Source organism: Panthera tigris, chromosome E1 (assembly GCF_018350195.1).
Source record: "Panthera tigris isolate Pti1 chromosome E1, P.tigris_Pti1_mat1.1, whole genome shotgun sequence".
NCBI lineage: Eukaryota > Metazoa > Chordata > Mammalia > Carnivora > Felidae > Panthera > Panthera tigris.
Genome location: NC_056673.1, coordinates 3371557 through 3390557, shown reverse-complemented (window position 1 = coordinate 3390557; position 19001 = coordinate 3371557).

The window sequence follows — 19001 nt, the reverse complement described above, 5'->3', positions numbered from 1 at the left end:
AGCTCCTGCTGCCCGGGGCCCCAAGCGCCCACACGGCCATCCCCTCCGTGTCACGTGGCCCCGGCCAAAGGGACTTCTCCGTGGGAGGGGCGGGGGGAGAGGCCATCTGGAAAACCCAGGGCGGCCGGTTCTGGGGGTGGTGCTCGGAGGGAAAGGGTCCAGTCTCTTACTGGAGGGACATGGGCGTCAAGGGCCCTCCCGGAACGGGTCTGTGGGCAGAGGCCGTGCCTCTAACCCAACTTCCCCGAACCTCTGAGCCTCCTGGGCTGTGTCCGGGGAGGCGGGAGAGGGTGTGGGACCCACAGTTCCCCCAAAACCCTGTGTCTGTGAGGTGGGGGTTGAGACAACCAGCCGGCAAGGACTGAACCCAGGTCCTGGGTGGCCTAGGACCCCCTCAGCCCTGCCCCAACCCCCTTCCCCTCTCTTCCTCTTCCCCTTCACCCTACCTTTCCCATTCCCCCTCCCTCTCTCCTCCCTCCCTCCCTCTCTCCTCCCTCCCTCCCTCTCTCCTCCCTCCCTCCCTCTCTCCTCCCTCCCTCCCTCTCTCCTCCCTCCCTCCCTCTCTCCTCCCTCCCTCCCTCCCTCTCTCCTCCCTCCCTCCCTCCCTCTCTCCTCCCTCCCTCCCTCTCTCTCCTCCCTCCCTCCCTCTCTCCTCCCTCCCTCCCTCTCTCTCCTCCCTCCCTCTCCCCTCCCCTCTCCCCTCCCCTCTCCCCTCCCCTCTCCCCTCCCCTCTCCCCTCCTCTCTCCCCTCCTCTCTCCCCTCCTCCCATTTCCCCTTCCCTCCCCGTCTTTCTCCCCCTCCCCTCCCTCCCCCCTGCTCCTCATCTTTGGACTGTCCAGTTTCCTGCTTAATTGAACACGCTCAGGTTTACCTCCCCCGCACGTGTGTGCACATGTGTGTACAAATCACTCCAACACTACTGCACTTTTCAGGTTTCCAAACGGGCCCAGCCCCGGCCGGGGAGAAGAAATTCTGTGGGTCTAGGCAGATTTCTTGATTACGAGCAAAGCCACAAACCCACAAACTCCTTCCCAAGCCCACAGAAGGGGGCAGAGCACATGTAGAAAAGCCCAGGGATCCTCACAAGGACTCTCTCACTGAAGAGCCCCTGGGGCAGCCAGGGACAGGCCCTCCCCCCTCCCCCAGCCCCTCGGCACCAGCTGCCCTGGGCCCTGGACCCCCAGAAGGAAGTCCAAGGCCTGCCCGATTAGGGGAGAGCTGGGCTCCCAGATGCATGAGATCACCTTCCAAGGAAAAGCTGGAGTAAAGGGCCTGATTAGAGCGCTCCCAACCAGAAAAGACACCAGCTCGTTAAAGCAGAAAGAACGGATTGGTTCCAGAAATGAGTGGTTCTCATCAGCCAAGGCAGGAAGCAGGGCTCCCCGTGTTTTCTGGGTAAAGGGAGGCAAGAGGAGGGGAGACCTTCACAGACTTCCTCTCAATGCTACAACACCCCGATCCCCATGGAGCCTGTTAGCCCTTCCAGCCGGAAAAGGGGGAGGGGGCTGGAGGGGCTCTGGAACCTTCTTATTTCAAGCCAGCTGTGGGTGGATCACTCAGGTACCTGAGCAAGCTCCCCGACTCTGGCCTGGGAAACTCCCTTCCAATGGCCTGATGTTCCCACGTGCTTTCCCCCTTTGAAACTTTTTTTTTTTTTTTAAATGTTTATTTACTTTTGAGAGAGAGACAGACAGAATCTAAAGCAGGCTCCAGACTCTGAGCTGTCAGCACAGAGCCCGATGTGGGGCTCAAATTCATGACCCTTGAGATCATGACCTGAGCTGATGTCGGAGGCTTCACTGACTCAGCCACCCAGGTGCCCCTCCCCCTTTGAAAATTTAACATTTTGACATTGAGACCGCTCCCCATGTAGACCAGGAGTGATCGAGGGCACAGGGCCATGGGCTGGATCCAGAAACAGCCAACGGAGCGAAAGCCAGCAATCTGTGCACAGGCCGGGAGCCTTAGACCAACATACACTAGTGATCTCACAGGTAGACCAGGAGTCCGAGGACGCACCGGGTTCTGCCCTCAGGACTGTTGTCACAATGTTGGTTGGGCCAAGCTCTTTCCTGGACAGTCTAGGGAACAACCCACTTCCGAGCCCGTTCGGGTTATTGGCAGAATAACTGTGCAGCCGGGAGCCTGAGGTCCACATTTCCTTGCTGGTTGCTGGCTCTCTGACAAGAGGCTGCCCACATTCCTTGTCCTATGCCATGTCCTCTATCTTTGGAGCCAGCAGCGGAGTCATTGTCCTGCTTTCCATCCCTCTGGCTTCCTCTTCTGAACCCAACCAGAGAAACTCTGCTTTTATAGGACTCGTGAGGGGCACCCCGGTGGCTCAGTCGGTCAAGCGTCAGACTTCGGCTCAGGTCACGATCTCGCGGTCCGTGAGTTCGAGCCCCGCGTCGGGCTCTGTGCTGACAGCTCGGAGCCTGGAGCCTGCTTCGAATTCTGTCTGTCTCTCTCTCTCTCAAAAATAAACATTAAAAAAAAGTAAAGGGCTCATGATATTAGGTTAAGTGCATCCAGATCATCTCCCCCTTGCCATGTAACATGGCAGTTACACCAGGGGGTGATGGTCTTAGCAGCCGTGTTAAAACTTTGTCTTCCGCACTAATCAAGAAAAGACCTCAGAACAAGAGGGACTGTGACAAGGCGGGGTGTTGAAGGCCCAGATGAAGCACGGAGGGCAGGAACCCTTTCAGATGTGGACCTGACCTCCCATTCATGCGCTAGTGATAGCTTTGGGGTTCCTCTGGGGCTTATTGCCTTCTTGGGGGGGGTCAACGAATGGACTTGAGTCAGTCTGGGAATTCCTGACATTTCATGAAACTTTTACATACATGTATGGATTTTTCATGAGTGAGGGATGGGGAGGGCAGGAGAAATTCCCTACCTTTCGATAGATTCTCCCAAGAATCTTAACAAGACTAGGAAGTACTTTTTTTTTCTTTTAATTAACAGTTTTATTGAGATAGAATTCCTATACCATAGAACTCATTCACTGAACGTATACATTTCAGTGGCTCCAGTCGTGGAGCCATCGACACAATTTCAGAACCTCTTCATCACTGCGCCCCCCAAAAAACCTCCATAGCCGTCAGCAATCTTTCCCATTTTCTCTCAAACCCCCAGCCCTCAGGAACTACTAATCTACTCTTTGGATCTCCTATTCTTGGCATTTTCTGAAAATGTTTATTTTGAGAGTGGATGAGGGGCAGAGAGAGAGAGAGAGAGGGAGAGAGAGAATCCCAAGGAGGCTCCACACCGTCAGCGCAGAGCCCGGCACGGGGCTGGATCTCACGAACCGTGAGATGAAGACCCGAGCTGAAATCAAGAGTCGGATGCTCGACCGACGGAGCCACCCGGGGGCCTTATTCTGGGCCTTTCGTATAAGTGGAGTCACTCTATTGCCTTTTGCTTCATTTACTTAGTATAATGTGTTCAAGGTTCGTCCACGCTATAGGATGGGTCGGTACATCACTCCTTTTTATGGATGAATGATATTCCATTGTATAGACACAGCACGTTTTCATATCCAGCCAACAGTTGACAGACATTGGGATTGTTTCTCCTTTTTGGCTTTGTGAATAGTGCTGCTGGGAACATTCTTGTGCAAGGTTTTCTGGGGACATCGGTTTCCATCTCTCCTGGGTTACGTTCCTGGGAGACAAATTGCTGGTTCCATGCAGGAACTCTGTTTAACCTTTCTAGGAAGGGCTAAACTATTGGGAGCTACTGCATCTTGAGATACCGGGAGTGCTTTCGTATCAAGGAGTAATGGAAAATTAGCAAAAAGGAAGACCAGCTGGCCAGGAAGAGTCAGAAGAAAACCCAGAATTTGGTGAAACAATGGCCCAGGACACAGTTGGAGATCAACGAATGAGATGCCCAATTATGTGCCATCCAGAATCCAAGGAAGGAGGCTGGACTGTGAGTTAGGGACCCGGAAGCCACCCTCCCCTACCCATAATTCACTTCACAGCCACCCCAGGCAGCATCCCTGCTCCCACCCACCTCCCCCCTCACACCTGGGCTTCTGTCAATCAACAGTGGTGACATTGAGTGCCTCCTATGTGCCAATCCCAGATAGAAGTGAAGGGGACAGATGGGGAAACAACTGATGTGGGTTCTACCTCTTGGAGCTTATGGTCTGTTGGGAGGGACATTAAACCAGTGGTTAGTCACACGACGGTGAGGAGGAGGAGGAACAAGGAGAAGAAGGTTGTCCTAACACAACGTGGGGACACCCTGGGTCTGGAAGGGCTGGGGTCGCTGGACCAGAGACAGCCAGGACAGAAGACAGGCAGGGTGGGATCGCGCTGGGGCTGGTGGGGAGGTCTTTCCAAGGATCTTGTGTTTTATTCTAGCCTGAAGGGCACGTAGAGGGTCTTATTAAAGAAACACAATAAAGAATACGAGGCCAAAGACTGTGCTCTGAGCAGAAGTTTGCTTGTTTTTTGTTCTAGAGTGACAGGCTCAGAAACCCAGTTTGGCACCCAATCTAGGATCTGGGGAATGAGGTTTGGGCAAGGAGAAAAGGAGTAGGTCTTTAAACCTGAAAAACAAAACCAAAACTCACAAACCATCTCTGTCCTGTGCCGGGAAGGCAAGTCTGGTGAGATCCGAGCTTCGTCAGGTGGGCACGGGGTCCTCACCATTTGATGGCACGCAGGGCGCCCGGCCCAGGGTGACGGCTCACACTCGTCTCAGCGCACGCCAGACCTGCACTTCTGTGTGTGGTCTACACAGCATGTCAGATTTAAGCTGGGGAAGAGCATGGTCGGATTTGCCCTCGGAAAAGATGGCTCTACCTCCCGAGTGTGTAGAATGAACTGGATGGGGCACGAAAGGAGGGGGCCCAGGGGGGCCCGGGTGGCTCCGACAGGTCATGAGCTCACGGTCCATGAGATCCAGCCCACATAGAGCTCTGTGCTGACAGCACGGAGGCTGCTTGGGATTCTCTCTCCCTCTCTCTCTGTCCCTCCCCTGCTCATGCGCTCACTCACTCTCTGTCTAAATAAATAAATACACTTAAAAAAAAAAAAAAGGTGGCTCGAGTGGCCGCAGGAGACCATGTTACTAAGGGATAATTGTTTTTAACTTAAAATTTTTTAATGTTTTTATTTTTGAGACAGAGACAGAGCAGGAGCAGGGGAGGGGCAGAGAGAGAGAGGGAGAGAGAATCCCAAGGACTTGCACGGGAACAATAATGCGACAGATCCAAGTGGGGTGTTGTGGGTGGACCGGGGTGCGGAGGGTCCACAGATCTTCCCGGCTCCCGACAGCAGCTCCTGAGACGCCTCAGGAAGACTGGGGCTCTTCAGAATCCAGTTGGAAACTCTTGGCTTCAGTATTTTGAAGGCTCCTGCCTGCTTAGCATTGCACGTTACCTGGGATCTCTGGGTTCCCAAATCTTAACTTTCGATTATTTATATACTATTTAAGTTCCATCTCCTGCTTGAATTTTTATTACTTACAACGTTAAGAATGCAATTTTGGGGGTGCCTGGGTGGCTCAGTCAAGTGTCCGACTTCGGCTCAGGTCATGATCTCACGGTCCGTGAGTTCGAGCCCCGCGTCGGGCTCTGTGCTGACAGCTCCGAGCCTGGAGCCTGCTTCCGATTCTGTGTCTCCCTCTCTCTCTGCCCCTCCCCTGTTTGGATTCTGAACCTCTTTCAAAAATAAACATTTAAAAAATTTTTTTAAAAGGATGCAATTTTTAAGAGGCAATCTAGCATCGTGGTTTTAAATGCAGACTCATAAACTCTGAGCGCCATGACCTCGAGCATGTTTCTTAATCTCTCTGTGCCTCTGTTTCCCCATCTGTAAAATGGAGAGCCTCGCAAGCAGCTCATAGGATTGCTATGACAACCTATGCTATGCTGTGCTATGACATATGCAATTATGCTATGCCATAATTGACATAAATCAATTAATGTACGTACATCGTATTACGTACCTGGGACGTAGGAAGTCTGGAATATTTTCTGTCATTGTGATTCCAGTGATTGAAAGAATTCACGAGCCATCATTCTGTTTCACTCTGCTCCAGAGGAGCCAGGAGGTTGGGACCAGGATGCCTGTCTCCATCAACACTGTGGTCCTTCACTAACAAGCGAGCGTCAGGAGTGAACACACAGATGGGAAGATTCAGCCGCGTCAACAAATAGCAAGGGTGAGAACTTCCAGCATCGTTGCCATCATACGCATGTTGAGTGCCTGCAGTCCCCTCCAAGTGTGGGTCTGAGGCACCAGAGAGGGGATGCTGGAGACAGTGAGCACCCACCTCCCCATGCTGCCCCAGCCCTGCTGGGGGAAGGAATCACTGAAAACGTGAAGGTAACTCCTAGTGGCCTCTTCCTTCTTGAGACACAGCAGGAGTGATGAAGACAGAGGGTAAGGGTGGTATTTATGCCAAGTTTTGGCCCATTCTTTTCTCCTTCCCCACAATTTTTTCCTGCATGTGCCCTCCAGGATCCCCTCTGCCTCTTAGAGAGAGAGAGCAAGCTGAGGACTGGTTAGCGGATGGTCCACACAGTGCCCCTCCTCATGGGAGGTACCAGCAGAGTTTAAAATACTCCTTCTAATAATCATTATAGATACAAAGCTTGTATAGCACTTGCAAAGAGTAGGCTTTGATACTCTGCTCTACAAAGAGGTGGAGCTAATTCCCTTCCCCTCGAGTGTGGGCTGGGCTTCCCAGCTCTCTTGGGAAGAAAGGAATATGGCGGGAGTAAGGGTTTCTGCCATCCAAGAGTAGGTCATAAAGAGCACTGTGGTTTCCTCCTTTCTCTCTCTCTCGGTTCCATTCAGTCTGTGGAGAAGCCAGCTGCCATGTCACAAGGACACTCAAGCGACCCTGGTGGAGAAGTCTACACGGGGAACAAAGTCCTCCCCCACCAATAACCATGTGAGTAGATCTCGGAAGTGGGTCCTCCTACCTCAGATGAGCCATCAGATGCCCGTAGCCTTGGTCAATATCTTGACTACCCTTCATGATACACCCAGGGCCAGAATCACGCAGTTAAGCTGCTCTAGATTTCGGATCCTCAGAAATCATATTATTGGGGTTTGGTTTTTTGTTTTTCTTTTGTCGTGATCTCCCTTTCTCAGCCCTTTCTTGGCTGACAGCCAGTCTAAAGCAGCCACTCCATCACTCTCTACTATCCAAATCCCATATACTCTTTTATACCACCTATGACTACTTAACTTTCCTCTTTGTTCATGGTTTTTAGCTAGCTCCAGTGTAATTTAAGTTCCACGAGAGCAGGAATAGGTTTTGGCGTATTCAGAGGTGTGTGCGCATTGTCGGCAGCCGTGCCTGGTACACAGTAGGTACTCATTAAGTGTTTGGGGGGGTGAATCAAATGAATGAAAGGTATATTCTTTCACGGAAGGATCTGTGTTGACCTTCGCATCTCCACGATTCTGAACGCAGTAGCTGGAGCGTGATCAGAGCTCGCTTAACGTTCCAGGACAAAAATAACTTTGTAAGACAGTAACGAAGTGAAAAATGAACAGTGGTGATCCGCGAATCCCTCATAAAATACGTGTGATATTCTTTTACGCCCCTAAGTCTGAGGTAACGTATTACCTAGACCTACCGCAGATAATTATGACAAAGAAGTAGTTTTCTTTTTCTTTTTTTTTCCTACTCACTTGAAAACAGGTTGCGGACATCGTGACCCTTTGGGCCCAGATACTTTAGCGTGTTTTTCTAAGAACAGTAACACTGGATAATTTTATTTCAGTTTATTAGGATTTATGACACCCCTTGTACTTGCCACGGCAGCACATACACTAAAAATAGGAATTATCGCACCCATGAATTCGATATGGGTTAATATCTAATATACAGTTGATGAATTTCTCCAACTATCCCAATGGCTCCCGGCGTCATTTAGAGCAAAAGACAAAGTCCTCACGGAGGCCACAAGGCACCACCAAGGTGCGTTGGCTGTTCCCTGTGTGTCCAATTTGCTCTCATCTCCTTTAAGTCTTGGCTTAGATGGCTCCTCCTCTAGGGGGTTGACCATGACTACCCGTTCTTGAACTTCAGTCCCCCCCCCCCCCCCCCCCCCCCCCGGCTCTCCCATCCCCTTGCCCTGTAGATGTTTCTATACAAAGTATCCTCTTGGAACCTCTTCAATTCTGAGTAGTGTGTGTCTCCCCCACTAGCATGGGAGCCCTGGGAGGTCAAGGGCTGTGGTCTGTGTTCTCTGCAACGTTCTACCGCCTAGAACGGCGCCTGGAGCAAACATCAGCGGCTGGTTGCAGGCTGGGTGCGAGCCTAGAGATGTGCCTCCCACCGGCTCTGGCAAAGGGGACCTTGGGTGGTGTAATGATAATGGGCCACGCGCCATCTCTGCTGGAGAACTTGGCCACATTTCGGGGAGACCCGGACAGGATGAGGGCGAGCCCTGCTAGCCAGAGAGGGACTGAGGGATGACGGTATTTGCTGGACTCTTATCCCTGACACCACGATGTTCTGCCTCACATCCTGTATCTCAGAACATCTCTCTTACCCCGGAACATTTTTATACTCCCCTTTAAGAAAGAGTTAATAGGGGTGCATGAGTGGCTCAGTCCGTTAAGCCTCTAACTTCAGCTCAGGTCATGATCCCACAGTTTGTGAGTTCAAGCCCCACGTCGGGCTCTGCGCTCGGAACCTGGAGCCTGCTCCAGATTCTGTGTCTCCTCCTCTCTCTGCCCCTCCCGCCCCCCCCCCCAAATAAATACACATTTAAAAAAAGAGTTAATAGTACTAATAATCAGTGGCATGTCATAATAAATGCACCCTGTGTAACAGTCATGATGCCAAACCCTTTAAACCTGGTGTCTCTAATGTAATCCTCTTAATAATCCTGCCAGGCGGGTTTTACGGTAAATCTCATTTTCTGGACAAAGATGATTCAGAGGTTTAGCTGACTTTTAAAATTCGTATTTAATTTACTGAAATTACAGTTCAAAACATCTAGCTCTCTTCCTTAAGCTCCGGCTTACAAATCTCATTCTATTTATGTCCAACATATTTTAACTCTCACTTCTAAAAGGAGTTTGAACGTTTGATTCCAGTGACCAAGTTAGGCTCCCGTAAACATTTTAAATTGCAGGCAAACATCTATTGTGTTCGGTTTCCTCTTATGTACTTTAATGGTGTGACAAGACAAAACCTTTCCAAGTATTTAAATTTACATTATTCACCCAATAAATTAAACTCAAATCAATAAATTTGAGTTGTCAGAAATGTTCCAATACTATGTATAAGTTTAAGAAATTCTCAGTTTAAAATTCTAAATCCAGAGGTGCCTGGGTGGCTCAGTCGGTTAAGCATCCAACTCTTGGTTTCAGCTCAGGTCATGATCTCGGGGTTCGTGAGTTCGGGCCCCACGTCAGGCTCGGTGCTGACAGCTCAGGGCCTGGAGCCTGCATCTGACTCTGTGTCTCCCTCTCTGCTCCTCCCCCACTCGTGCTCTGTCTCTGTCTCTGTCTCTCTCTCTTTCTCTTTCTCAAAAATTAACATTAAAAAATGTTTTTAACAACAAAGAAATAAAAATAAAAAAAGATTAGTCAGGTCATTTCTAAAGCTAAAGATCTCTGAGCCAGATGGAATCCAGCATTCTTCCCTACTTGACGGCCGCTGTGGACCAGGCAAGGCTTAGAGATATTAAACTGATGTGTGATTGAATCATGGTTTAGGAATCAACTGTTTTTCCACCGAGTGGTGGAAATTCAGGCGTCCGCCAACAACGGGAGGGGACCTGGGGAGGCCGCCAGTTTCTTCCCAGGTCTGTGACATCACACCCCATTCTTCTGCCACCTGGGAGGTCAGCCAGCAATTAGGGCAGGAAATGGGGAGACTTCCGTCAAGAATCCTGTGCTGCCTTCTCTCCTGCCCTAAAGGATAAAGGTCACACGGGTGGGACCAGAAGACAGAAGCAGCAGAGAGAGGTTCCTCCCGAGGCAGCACAGAGACGCCCAAACACCTGTTTATTGATCTCCTTTCGAGTTCCATTAAGCCCAGGTAGGCTGATAGGGCGGATGGATTGTTCCCATTTTTCATTCATCCAACAAGTATTCATTGCGCGTGTATTACGGGCAAGGCGTTGCCTTCAAGGAGCTCACGGTCCCCATCGGAAAGCAGTGGCCGGAGCTGGGGCCGAATGTAATCTACGTCACCGGAGGCTGGGGAGGGAGGGTCATCTCCCTCCGGTGGAAAGAGATCGGAGCTGGCTTCGTGAAGGAGGGGACATTCGATATTCGGCTGTGTTTGCTGGGCACCTACTATATGCCCGAGGGGCTTGGGGACGGACAAGAAAGAGCTAAGCAAGGTACTGCAGGTTACGAGGAGCTAATGTTCACTGAATGCTTCCGTCCCGCTGACCCTGTTCTAAGGGCTTTACCCAGACTGACCTGTTTAGTCCTCCCTGCCCTCTGTGAGGCAGGAAACCCTCGACGCCCCCATTTTGCGGGTCAGGAGACTGATTTCGCTTGCCTGTTGCCGCACAGCAGTCCCCTCCCGTCCGAAATGTAATGGCTTCGCACAGCAACCGTTGTATCTTACTGTTTATTCGGCGGGTCAGGAACTCAGGGCTCAGCGGGGACAGCTCATCTCTGCTCCACTGGGTGACACGGCATCGCGTCCGCCACATTCACAACGCTGGTCAGCGACTGGCGCAGAGCCAGCCCGGGTTCGAGGGGAAGGGATTCGGTCGACAGGCCAGGAGCGGCAAAGTCACGTGGCAAAAGACACGCGGGATGGAAGGGATTGCTCTGGTCGTCTTTGGAAACAATCTTACGCCAACGTGGGGTTTAAGTAACTTGCTCGACGTCCTACCGCTAATAAGCAGGCTGTGGGCGGTCAGCGGGGTGCAGGTGAGACGTGCAGAAGCGTGGAGAAGCTTCGCATACGACGGAGCCTGGAGCGTAACCGTTCAGGTCGCTGCTTGACGAGAATGAGGCAAAAACGCTAGGCCGCGGATGACCTTGAGTGCCAGGCTAAGCTGTCTGGACTTGACCGTGTAGGCAGTGGGAAGCTGCGAGAAGGTCCGGAGCGGAAGGACTTGTCCAGGACCGTGCCCTGGGGACACTGGGACACTGCCGGAGTGATGCTCTCTGATCTGACCCGGAGAGCACAGGAGGGAAGAGAGGGGCGGGTGTGTATGCAGGAGACATCCGGGGTGGATCCCACCTAACCCTGCAACTTGGCATTTAACAGGTGAGGAAATCGTGACTCCGAGAGGTCAATGCTCCGGGATGTCCTAGCAAAGCCACCAGCAAAGGCAGAGGGTGAGAGGCCCGTGGGTGAAAGTGTAAGCGGAGGGTGGGGGCCCGGGGTCCAGGTGTCACGACCCCTAATGCATTCAAGTGCAGTGGGAGCGTTCGTGGTGGGAAGCCGGGAAGTCGCGGCTCCGTTGACCTCAGTGTGGGACACGTGGCACCAGCCTGGCATGGCTGTCGGTCCAGTGCGCTGTCCAATGAGGGGGTGACTCGGCTTGAGTCAACAGAAAGAACCCGCCCCGGGGGGTGACAGGGTACCCTTCCGTGCTGGCAGCTCGGAGCCTGGAGCCCGCTTCAGATTCCGTGTCTCCCTCTCTCTCTCTCTGCCCCTCCCCGACTCGCTCGCTCTCTCTCTCTCAAAAATGAATACATGTGTAAGAAAATTTAAATAAAACTTTTTCAAAGCAGCAGGGAAGAGACAAGAGGGGGTGGGATACACAGGGCTTGCAAAGCTCTCACTTTGAAAAGATACTGACTTTAAAAAAAAAAAAAAAGGGAAGGAGCCTGGTTGATCTCATTCTCAGCATCGTTGGCTGAAAGGGGGTTCCCCACCCCCCTCTGTACCGGTCGCTCCCTGGGATCTGTATTTTCTATTCTCCTGACACACTTTGTGCACAGAGAGTGCATTTTGGCTCCCTCCAAAATCGGGCTCTAAATTTAGAACTGGCCTCAAAACTTCTGATCTTTGAGCTCGACTCGTCTGGCTCGGCCCAGCCTGCAACAGCCACTTCTTATCGCCATTCACGTTCCTCCTATTTGGTTCTCCGGTTGTCTTAGAAACGGGAACGGGTATGATAGGTCGTGGCCAAGAAGCCTCAGCCAGAGCCTCACCAGGCTACCCGGGTCGGACCCGGTGCCTGCTCTTCGAGTAAAGAACCTTCTCTCCGAGCAGAAAGCGTGTCGCCCTCACTATCTCCGAGCTGGGCCCCTTGGGCGCCTCCCAAATTCCTCTGGTCTCTCTTCCATCTGTGGCAAGTTCCTGCCCTGTCTTCTCATCTCTGCAATCGCCGGGAAGGGGAGGAAGCCGTCCTTGGTTTGTGCCTCGGCCAGCTGCTTGCCGTCTGGACTCAGGCCGATTAACCCCCGACCTCCAGCCAGCAGCCTTTCTGTCGCCTCCTTCCACGTGCCCAGGCTGGGAGAAGGAGCTAAGAACCTCCTAGTCCCTCCTAGTCTAAAACGAAGAGTGGGACGGGTGGGTCTCCACCCCCACGGTGCGCCCCGCTTGAAACGGCCCGTGCCTGCGGGGCGCCTGGGTGGCTCGGTGGGTTAAGCAGCGGGCTCTTGATTTCGTCGGCTCAGGTCACGATCTCACGGTCCGTGAGATCAAGCCCCACACTGAGCTCCACACTGGCAGTGCGCGGAGCCTGCTTCGGGTTCTCCCTCTCTCTCCCCCTCTCTCTCCCCCTTCTCTCCCCCCTCCCCTGCTCACATTTGCTCTCTCTCAAATAAACTTAAAAAAAAAAACTTCCATGCCTCTACGAGCGTGCCCATTTTTACCCAAGAAATGGTCCTTTAATAATTAAAGAGAGGAGCATCACAGAATGCCATCCACGCATCCCTGAGAGCAGCAGTGATGTCACATACCGAGTTCCAGCATCCCTCGAGGAAATCCAGAGGCATAACCCTCCAAAATCAACCCAGAACAATTCTGCAGGAGACCAGGCCCATCTGGATCCCATCTGCAGTCGTTCTGAAGGTCCGTCCTAACCTTCTAGAGCAGGGTTTCCCGAATTGCTCTCCGCGGAACACCAGGATCGCAAATGCACTTGGCCTTCGTCAACCTGTTGTCCGATACGTTTGGGGAAAGCGAGGTTGCTTTGCTGCAGGACTTCTCAGAGCCTTTAAGGCTAAGGTGCCTTGAGTACAGAGCCACAGACATTTTGCTTACCCTTCATAGCACTGTGGTTTTGCCATTGTGCTATTTCCATTCTACAGATGAGAAAAGGCGTCTCAGAGAGACTCGCACGTGAAGGAGTTGGGATCTGAATCTAGAGGCCACGTGCCTAACACGACGCTCCATTTTTCCTCCCCATGTTAGTAAGTTCCAGAAAGAAGTTACGGGCCCTGAGAGGCTGCCTTTGTCCCAGCTGAAACATCTCAGAGGAAACCGAACAAAGGGCGGGTTTGGCGGGAAGGAGAGGAGAGAGTAAGGGGACACGTTAGGCATATGTAGAGTCAGGTGTAAAGGCTCACAGCTGTGACGGGGACGGGGACTCACACACATCTCCGCTGCTCCTCACGACCGGAACCAGTCTCTGGGGCCGGTCAGGTGGAGGTCACAAAGGAGAAAGACACACAAAGACTTGTGGAGGTTCAAAGATGCCCATTCTAGAAACATCCACCGTGCACCCAGATGCGTACCGCTCCACTGCCCTCCCCAGCGTCACCCCCGGGTGGCCAGACTGCTCCTAGGGCATTCGGAAAGTCTGGATCACTGAGGCAACACAACGCCCTGCCTGGGAGACACGGTGGCAAAAGAATCTATTGTTCTCTGGGAGAGACACGCCTTAAAAATAATGCTCCCGAGTGGTGTCGTTGCAGCCAAAGTAAGTCCTCTGAAGGGAAAGGACAGGGTTCTGTGACGGTACGTTTCAGAGGAACATGATCTAGCGTAGGGAGCCGTGTGGCCACGGAGGGGAACCACTCGCCTGTCCCTTCCAGAGGCCCTCTTGCGAGGGACGTACTTGGCTGGTGGCCCCCAGCTGCCACACCTTCAGCCTCAGTGTTCATACCGAGTGCTCCCTCCCCAGGCAGCTGCTAACCAAGGAGGGAGCACAGGGGGGGGACACCGTGGCAGGGCCACCTGCCGGCGGGGACGCTCTCAAGGCTGTAGTGTAATCTGAAGCTCATCCTTCCCTCTCCCCACTTAGAGGCTCCCCACCCCTCCCTGCCCCCTTCACATCACTTGGGGATCTGCCTTTTGGTGAACAACAGAGTTCAACGGAGTAAATCTGGAAGGTCTCGTTGGCTGCAGTCAACAGTTCATGAATCCAGCAGCGTCCCATCTAGCAGAGAGAAAGGAGCTCTGAGTTGCTGTACAAAATGAAAGACTTTTATACGCAGAGGAGCGCAGGCAAAAGGAAGTTCTGTACTGGCAAAAAATAAATAAATAAAAAGTGGGTTGGTTATTACCGGGTCACTTTCGTTTAATGGATGGCTGGGATCTACCAGGCAGATGACCATCGGTGCTGATTAGGTGGTTCTTGGCTGACTGGCCCAAGATTCCATTTCTGGGAGAGCCGAGACTGGAATTAAGTTGAATCTTGGGGGGCACCTGGGTGTGGCTCCGTCGGTTAAGCGTCTGACGTCGGCTCGGGTCACGATCCCACGGTTCATGAGTTCGAGCCCCGCGTCGGGCTCTGTGCTGACAGTGTGGAGCCTGCTTGGGATTCTCTCTCTTTCTCTCTCTCTCTCTCTCTCTCTCTCTCTCTCTCTGCCCCTTCCCCACTTGCACTCTGTCCCTCTCTCAAAATAAATAAGGAAACTTTAAAAAAATTCTTTAAAAAAGTTGAATCTTGGTTCGGGGACGCGGGGCTTAGCATAAACGGCTCAGTTTGGATGGAGCCTGTTGTCTTGTGTTTAAGACAAGGAAAATAAGAAAATAAATATTTTGAGCTGAGTGATACATGGAAAGATAGTCCATCAAAATTTGTAGTAGAGAGCTCAAGGGGTGCTTAAGGGAACACACTTGGCTTTATTAAAAAAAGAAGAAGAAAGATATAAAATCAGTAGTCTGAGATTCTACTTCAAAAAGCTAGAGGATTTGATGAAAAGCAAAGTCAACCCACAGTAAGTAGAAGGAAGGAAGCAAATAATGATAAGAGCAAATATTTGTGACATAGGAAACAGATGAACAGGGGCGCCTGGGCGGCTCGGTTGGTTAAGTGTCCAACTTCAACTCGGGTCATGATGTCGTGGTCCATGGGTTCGAGCCCCGCGTCGGGCTCTGGGCTGACAGCTCAGAGCCTGGAGCCTGCTTCGGATTCTGTGTCTCCTCTCTCTGTCCCTCCCCTGCTCTCTCTTGCTCTCTCTCTGTCTCTCTCTCAAAAATAAACATTAAAAAAAGAATTAAAAAAAAGAAAACAGATGAAAAGAAAATTAACAAAGCCAAAAGTTGATCCATTGAAAATATCAAGAAAATTGGTAAATTCCTAACTAGATGGATCAAGGAGAGAGATAGGAGGAGATCTCGCGGTTTGTGGGTTTGAGCCCCACGTCGGGCTCTGTGCCGACAGCTCAGAGCCTGGAGCCTGCTCCGCATTCTGTGTCTGCCTCTCACTCTGAACCTCCTCTGTTCATGCTCTCTCTCTCTCCCTCAAAATAAATAAACATTAAAAAAAAATTTAAAAAACAACAACAATTTACAATCTCTCAAAACTGATACAAGATGAAATTGAAAATCCAAATAGTTTTATCTATCGAAGAAATTGAATTCATGATCAAAACCCTTCTCACAAACAAACAGAAACAAAGAACAACTTCAAGCCCGGATAGTTTTACTGGTGAATTCTCTCAAATATTTAAGGAAGAAATAACACCAAACTTACACAATCTGTCAAGAAAAAAAAAAAAAGGAATAGGAGGGAGCACTTCCTGATTTATTTTTATTTCCTTTCATGTTTATTTATTTTGGGGGGGGCAGGATCAGAGAGAGGGAGATAGCAGTGAGTCTAATGCGGGGCTCGAACCGGTGAACTGTGAGATCCTGACCTGAGCCAAAGTCGGACGCTCAACCGACTGAGCCACCCAAGCACCCCTTCTGAATTTATTTTATGAGGCCAGCAATACCCTGACACCAAAACAACAAAGAGATTATAAGTAGATAGATGGATGGATGGATGGATGGATAGATGGATGGATAGATGGATGGATGGATAGATGGATGGATGGATGGATGGATAGATGGATGGACAGAATCCAGGTCTCCATATCTCAGTTCAATAAGATTTATTTCTTCCTATGCTACCTATCCAGAAATAGGTTATCAGGAAGGCTGTGCTTGTCATAGACACTCAAGGATCAGGTTGATGAAACATCCATCTTGATGCCTGCTTTCACGAGGATCATGGCAGAGAAAGGAGACATGGTGAATTGCATACCGATTCGTAAAGCTTCTGCCCTGAAATGACCTATTTCACTTGTGCTCATGTTCATGACCATGTCCCAAGGAGATGGGGAAGTCCTCACATGTGCTCAGCCAGGGAGAAAGGACAGTGACTCTCTTAGGAGCCACAGCCCTATACATAGTGACAGAAGAGCCTAAATAACCCAATGAGAGTGACTCGCCCAGTGAGAGAGGACAGAGTGGACAACACGGGGACCCTGGGACCTGGCCTTAAGAAATGCCACCACCCTGAGAGAGGGGATGAGCCCATGACAGAGGCCGAGATGGGGTAACCAGGGGTGGGGTTGGGACCGGATGTGTTCGTGATGAGATGGGCCAACTGCGTCCGATGTGACCCAGGGGTCACGTAAGACGAGGGTGAGAACAATGAGGACGTCACCAGACGTCACCAGTATGTCAGTGGAGCGACAGAGGAGGCAGCCAGAGTGGAAGGGGTAAGAACTGAGCGTGAGGCGGAGACAGGAGCGCGGAATATGTTCGGACACCCTTTGAAGACGCTGGCAGGGAGGGGAAGAAGGCTGTCTACCTAGAGGGGAACGATGTGTGTGTAGAGACGACTCATGTGCTCTTTTGGCGGGAGAAGCTAGAGAACGTTCAGATGTTGACGGCAAGGGCTGAAATGCACAAGAGAAGGCGGTCAGGGACAACGCGAGGTTCCTAGAAGGCGGGACCTGGAAACGGGGGGTGGCAGAACGAGGAGGGAGGCGCCGTGCGATGGAGACAAGCCAGCAGAGGAAGCAGGGGAGAGGCAGTGGAAAGGAGGGAACAGAGCGGGGCAGCGGCGGGAGGGGGAAACTCTGCAGCGGAGTCTTGGTGGTCCCTGGGGTGGCTTCCAGTTCTGGAAGCCCTTCCAGTTCCATTCGGACTTCCAGTTCCGGACCCTCTGGAGCCTCACAACCCCCTTTTTCTTGAAAATATTTCATGCATCCGTCCAACAGATATTTATGGAGTATGTGCCATGGGCCAAGCCTGGTCCTGAGCATTGCAGGTAGAAGAGTCAAGAAGACAGATGTCATCCTTGTCCTCAGACTCTGTCCCAACCTCTTTGGCGAGGCAGGTGCCCTCGGTTTGGAACGATAGACGTGACGGATATGGGGGCCAGGGGGGAACGGACTTCCCATATCAGGAAGAGGGCTGTTGGGCAGGGTTTGTCATGGGGAACATCTTGGGGACTTTGGGGAAAGGGGGTGTGTGTGTCCAGATACGTCTCTGGGGGCAGCTCAATGCAGAGAACCTCTCTGGGCTTTGAGGGCTGTGACCTGCAGCTGAGTGCGGTCGATCATATGCGTGCAAAGCAAGAGAGACGGATCGAGAAAGTGACGCCCTTGTAGGAAGTGTGCCCTCTCTGATTTCTTGTTGCCCCTTTTCACTTTCGTGATAGACGCTTGAACACGCGGAGGACGACGGAGAGAGTAGCGCCGCGAACTTCTGAGAACCCGTCATCCTCTCTAGGACTGACCCCTCCTTCCACCGCACACCTCTGTCTGTGCGCGCCCACCCCCCGACGGCAGTCCATCGTGCGTCTTGTCACAAAATCTCAGTTTCAGCTACTCCCGAAACCACGACTACATCTCTGGGCTCTTCTGCAACGTGAATCCATAGAGTTCTCTCGAAACTTCATTTCGAAGTGAATTTTCTTCCTCTGGTAATGGAAAGAATCCTGCCTAATTATAGAGACCCAGAGTTTCACCCCACCCAACCTTATCTGCCTGTCACCCTGGGCCCAAGTACCCTTTCAAGGGCATCCCGTTTGCTTATCTATGGCTGCATAAAGAGTTATCCCAGACTTAGTGACCAGCCTCTAAGATGGCCCTTAAAGATCCTCACTGGCTGGTAACCATGCCCCTGGTGCAGTCCCCTCCCATATCCTATCAAGGTGACTTGCTGAGGCCAACAGAATACAGTGGAAGTGATCACGTGCGACTTCCAGTCGGGGTCGTAAGAGACATCGCGCTTTGCCCCTTGTTCCCGCTGGGTGTTTCCCACTGCACAGCCCTGGGGGGCTTCCTGGAGGAAGCACCGATCGAACCATACCCTAAAGTCTTATTCTCCTCTCCGAATGCTCAGTGGACACAGGTCTCTGAAGGCATGTTCGGTGATGAGACTCACCCCTCAGGACGGGCTCTCGTGCTTTCTAGGATGCCCAGGGACACTTCTCGTCAATGTATGCACCCCCGAGGGCAGAAAGCCAGCCAAGGCCCCCAGCCCCAATTTTCCTGCAGGGCCACACCAGAGCAGCTCCTCGGGGACCCCCTGCCTCTGCGGTAGCTCAGAGAAGTGGAGCTGAAGGAGGGGCCACAGTCCTCAGGGCCAGGAGCGGTGGCCGTCCCAAAGCAGGTGCCCACACACAGACACACACGTCCTGAGCTGAACCGTCAGTGTCAGGAGATCGAGCTACTGGCCTCCGCTCGGGTCCCCCACCCCACCTCTGCTGACCAGCTGTCTCCCTCCCTGTCTGTGCCTTCTCCAAAGGGGGAGCCCAGAGCCTGCTGGCACGTCCACCCCCTTCCGACGACTCCTGGCCTTCCCACCCACACGCCCCGTTTCCTGGCAGAGCGACTCCCCCAGGCCTGCCTTCTCTCCCGTCCTC